This window comes from Plecotus auritus (genome assembly GCF_963455305.1).
Source record: "Plecotus auritus genome assembly, chromosome: 4".
NCBI classification, from domain to species: Eukaryota; Metazoa; Chordata; class Mammalia; order Chiroptera; family Vespertilionidae; genus Plecotus; species Plecotus auritus.
The window spans coordinates 167,664,232-167,670,425 of record NC_137775.1 but is presented as its reverse complement, the minus strand read 5'-3'; positions in this window follow the sequence as shown (position 1 = coordinate 167,670,425).

Below are 6,194 nucleotides of genomic sequence, written 5' to 3'. Positions count from 1 at the left end.
ATCCTCTGCCCCACTTTTCACAAAGTAGAGAAATATCTGTGATTCTGTTCCTAGGAGCTATCCTCAGCCACAAGGAGTGCCATTCAAAACCTCACTCACCACTTTTGCCAAACAAGATGACATCAATTTAGGGTCATGGCAGATTCCTACTGGTTTTCAAGTATTTAAAAATGTACCCATATTTTCGTTGGGTAGGTTCTAGAAAGAAACATTTCCAAAGGGAAGAGGAAATTCTAGGATTATGCTGGCATGCATTCTTGAAGTCCTGTCTCTTCCTTCTCCTTTCAGTTAATTCCAAGAAAGTTTGTTCAGCTAGTGAGAGGGGATTAAAACTCTCAAAAGATATGTAATTCTTTAAAGTCTTCAAAACATCTGATGGAAAGTGGGGCAACAAAAAATCTTAAATAAGAATTACTGCCAATGAGAAGGAAAGAAAGGAAAAAAGAAAATACATGGGATGAAAGAATACAAGAATAGGGAATTCAGAAAGAGCCAGAAACTCAAAGCAAAAAGTGAGGGGAAATTCAACCAGGCAAATAGGTTTGTAAAACTTATTTTTATAAACAATTAATCAATCTATGCCAAATTATTCTAAGCACATAGTTACTGTCACCTCATCAAATACAATTACTTATTATATAAACCTAGTTAGTATGAAAAAGCAATTGTTTTAATTAAAGATAAATCCAACGATTAAAATAACCATAGCTTTCTACTCCTATCTATTTGTGACACACAGACACCACTGAACAGTACAAATACAGAAAGACAGCCTTGTATAGAACTAAAGAAAAAGTTGAATCACTGCTTCTCTTTTATACTACTTTCTGGATTTTATCACCATTCCTCTACAATCTAACAATAGCAAAATTAATGGAAAGTGAATTTAACTTAAACGCTACCAGGAGTATGTTTGTAGTGTTACAGGTATAGAAGGAGGAAAGACAATGCAGTTTAGAGTAAGTTCTATGAAGAAAGATTTGAAGCTAACAAAAGTCAGAACTTGATTAGTTGTTAAGACTAAGATATTGAACTCAACTTAGTTCTATGATGGCAAATCATCAAACAGTTCTATAAACCAGGAAATACTGTTAATCTTCCATTAGACATTCAATAAAGAACCCAAGTAGCTTACATCCTAAGGAATTGCCTAAAAAGAGACAATGAGTATTTCATTATTGCAAAGTAAGCAGCTGTATTCAACTGCACTATGCAGAGGCAATATATAAGAGAGTATAAATATCCTGAACAAATGTTCAGTCCTGTAAAAACAAGCATCAATAACAGAATACGAGTAACACCAGCACAAACAATTGGTGGTTCTTTTGGCAGAAGAAATGATTCAACACAAAGATAATTTTAAGAATTTGTTCATTAAAAATAAAAGGTCAAAGAGAGAGGCAACAAGTGTTAAGTTGAGATAAAAAAGAATACCTGTTTGGGAAGAAGCACTGATACAGGCAGAAACCCAAACAAGTAGTGTTCTGATTAGGAGTGAAGGCAAGGGTGTTTTTTGTTTTGTTTTTATGAGAAAGGAAAGGGAAATAACTACACGAGTAGAAGGAAGGAATTTCTATAGGTGCAAATAAGCTAAGTTATTCTATAGATATACATGGTGGTGCTAATTCTAAAATATGTCTTTAATTTTTAGTGGATAATCAGGATGTCTGCTTTCCTGTTAACTTTGCAAACAGTTGTTTGAAATACAATGCTGGTTTGGCCCAGTCCAAAGGTTATTTTTTCCCAGCTCAAATGTTGAGTAGTAAGACATACAAAGCAGTTCCTCTGGAATGGCTGCCCTAGCTCTATTTTAAAATGGTTCCACTTATGTCAATTTTTCACAAATTACAGTAAAATTCTAGGCAGCAATACTAAATTCAGTTATTAGTAACAAGTCAAACTCACAGCAAAATGAAGTTTACTTCCGTGTGTTACAAACAGTGACAGATTTATTTGGAGAATGTCAATGTTGCTGAACTTAACTGTAGTTGTTAAATGTTCATTCAGTCTTAAATACTAAAGCAATTTCTATTTTGACAATCTATATTGTCAGCGTTATTAAATCTGATGTAAAATATGTTTGAGATAGAAAATATGTTTAGCAAGAAGATAAATTCAGTAATAATCTTGTATCACTGGACTATACCTTAGGAAAACTTGAAATAGGTGGTAAATCTGCATGTTTAGATAAATAAACCCCTTCTCTAATGACTTATCAATTAGTGATACAACTAAATATAACTAATTTGGAAACTCCTTAGCTTTTCTAAAGCTGTTTAATCCAAATGACAGCGTGTACACATATGTGTGTATATACATATGTAACCATATGCACATATGCACTAATAAGGAACATATAGGGTAGCAGGTTACTGAAAATGGAAGCAGATAGGCTAGACTCAAGGGCCTTATGAACAATTGTAATCATTTGCTTAGGAAGAGGTACGTCAATTTTTATTCTATTTTAAAAGTCCCAGACTGATTTAAATCAATAGACCTGAGCTCTGGATGAAATGTGCCTAAAAACACAAAGTTTTTGGACTATAGATCACATTTCAGGGAGCCTTCACCTACGCAGAATAAGCAAAGGTGCAAACATGTTTTTACATAGTAGGAGCAAAGAACTTCATATACCTTTTGCCATATACAGTATAAAATGTCTCATTCAGCCCTGATCAGTGGTCAGAGGGTTGGCCTTCACACTGCAGGGTCCTGGGTTTGATCCCTGGCCAAGATCAGGGCTCGTGCAGGAGGCAACCAATCGATGTGTCTCTATCACAATTTAAATTAATATTTTCTATAAAATAACTACCAAATTACCCAGAAGATGAGTTTCTACCGCAACTTTTACATAAGTTAAAAATAATCAGATAAAACAGCTTTAAACATGGCAATTTATTTTACTCAATTGTTTAAATCCATTATTTAAAAATGTTCAAAAAGGCACTTTAAAAAACATATTTAAAAATACATTTCTCTGACTTATCGGTGATCACTTAAAATAAGCAAGTCACCAGACAGTGTTAAACCATTCATGACACTATTACCTTACATAGTTTAAAAATTCCAAAACACAAACATTCACTGTGTCATATAGCACACTGCTTAGCAGTAAGATTAGTTTCCCTCTAATAATATACTTACATGAATTATTAATTTGCAGGGCCCTGCAAAGTTATTTAAACTGAACTGATATAAACTGAAAACTAGAGAGGTAAAAAAGTTGAAATAGGACACTAGTTTTAGGTTGGTTTCTCTATAGAGAATTGGTAAAATTTCTTACTCAATCTGTATTAAAATTTCTATTTCAACGTAAGTACTTATATAAACCTAAGTGATTTTAAAGAAAAGTTACATTTAGCATAAATTAAACCACAGGTTATCCCCCAGATTTATTAAGTATGTTTCTGTCAGGCCTACTATAAAGTAGAGAAATCAGACAAATGAGTTTTTTGTTTTGTTTTGAGAAAGGGGGGAGGTGGAATACAAATAACTTTACTTCATTTAATAATTATGTATCTAGAATTAGTTTAAAATTGTAGACTTTTAAGTAGGGCAATATTCTGAGAGCCAGCAGACATTATTCTTAGACAGATTTTTACTTCTAAATTCATAGGGAAACTTAAAGTTAATAGGTATGAAATTATCAATAAGCAATACAAATTCTAATCACTAATAACAGCCAATTAACCTTGTGAAGGCAGTATTAAGAGTAGAGTAGTTGGGCAGGGGAAGAGTAGTTAGAAAATGAAAAATAGTTTTAAAGAAAAGAAAGGGCAATCAATACAAAGAAGCAGAAACTGTCAAAGACATAATACTCTAAACTGAAAATTTAAATAGAGAATAAAAGGACAGATTTTATCGAATCAATCAAGTGAGGGATTTTTCAATTTTCAAGCTGGTAATATATAGGATGTCCCCCAAAAATGTATACACACTTTAAATAATTACTAATTCCAAAAAAGTGTGTATACATTTTTGGGGGACACTCTGCAATTTGATAGGCTAGGAAGTGAAAAATTAACACTCAAAAACAATTATGAAAATAACCAGTTAGTAAACTTAATGCCCAAATCCAATTATCGTATTTCAAAAAATATTCAAAACTGGTCAGTGATTTATTTTCTAATCTTCTTACAGTAACAAATACTCCTCTGAAATTTAAGGTATCTGAAAACAAATAATTTAACTCTGGGACAACAATCTGCTTTGCATCATCTATGAACTTCCCAATTGAAAATACAAGCATACTGTTATGGAGAGGCCACATTAAAATCATTTATCCAAATGACAGAGATCTTAATTTAAAATATAAGTCAGTATTATCATGAAATCTGGTTTTATGTACTTTATCAAATACTTAATTTTTTGCTTTATAAGGTCATATAGGACAGTCAACTGATTCTTAAAAGTAATGAAATTTTGATAGTGTCAAAATTAGCAAAAAAACACACCATTATGCATATTGTAAAATCGTATTTTGCTATCTCTATTTAAACATTTTTATTAACAATTGTGGGCATTTGGGATGACATTCATTTAGGATGTTTTTAATGAATTAGTACTACTTAATGAACCCTTCCTGCACTAATGTGAAATTCCTAAACTCAAAGAATTATAGATTTTACTGTGTGGGCCCTGATGTTAGTCACTCTGAAGAAGCTAAAGAATTTTGCCAAAATAAACGATCCACTGACCCTTTAAAACAGCTTTAAAGACTTTTACATTTAATATAGTGTAATATTGGACTACACTTATTTTAAAAATGCCTTATCTAAATCTTTGAAAGATACTTTACTTACACAGCAGTTAATCCTTAGTATGTTCAGGAGATGGCATTTCCAACATTTCCCAAATGATACTGATATATTGTAGATTTAGACCACACTTTGAGAACCATAGCCTAAGGGCATCTAGTAAGAATGAACAATAGTCCTGGGCCCCATGCTAGACTCAGAATTTCTGGGCTTGTGGTCTTGAAATCAGTGTTTTAACAAGCTTCCAGGCAAGAGTATAAAAACCACAATTTGAGAAGCATCATGACAATTTGGTTAATCTTACTATTATTGGCCAATGTATCACATGTCAGTAAGTAAAAATGGAAAAAATGCTAAATGACTAACCTCTGGACTGACACGGTACAAAGAACACATAGGCTTTGAGTAGAAATCCCAGCTATTATTAGCTTTGTGACAGTGGAAAAGGTACTTTAACTCTGAGCCTCATTTTCTCATTCATAATATGGGAATAGCATCCAATTTGTGAGGATTAATGCTAATGTACAAAGAGTATCTAAGCACAGTAATTGGCATATAGTATGCATCAGATAAAAACTAGCTATTACTTATAAGAAATGAATAAAATATTTCCTTCAATATCTGATTTGATCAAAGCAGATTTTTCACTCATTTGAAACAAATATTTACACTCCAAGTTAACAGACTAAAACCTTATATTTATTGCTTCATACTCTGGGCCAGACAGTATTCTAAAAGCCATACATATATTCACTCATTTAATCCTCATAAAATTCCAGTGAGGTAGGTAGTGTTATTGTCCCTAATTTACAGATGAGGAAATTGAGGCACAGAGAGATTAAGGAAATTGCTCAAGGTTACAAAACTAGTAAGTGATGAAGCAAGAATTTAAACCCGGGTAGTCTAACTCAGGACCCTAGGATTTATCACAATGTTCATTTCCTTTGAGTAAATTTTAAGGTTTTTGGATGTTTGTAATAAACTATTTATGCTTCTAGTACAGAAAAGTGGCAAATATGGACTCAGATAAATTCATATCCACACCAAAGTGAAGAGCTGTTCAAGAAAAGAATGAATGCCTTGAAATTTTGGCAGATAACCATCATGAAAACAATAAAAAACAATTTAATAGGTAAAAACTGGTGTGAGTTTTCACTACATAGACAAAGTATCCATAATTGGCCACTAAGATGAACATCCTCTCAAATATACCATCTAAAGAGGTCATGGTTTTGACATGTTTTGACACAATAAATATAAACTATTTTGCTAAACAGCAGAGTCAATGGTGTGATAGCCACGTAAAATTAGCATGATAACATAAGAGAAATATAAATCACTTGTACCATTTATGATAATCTTACAGAAAGTCTGTAAAATATTGTTATGATACACTCAGGTAATATTGCTAAAGATAACAAAAATTAAATTTTTTTT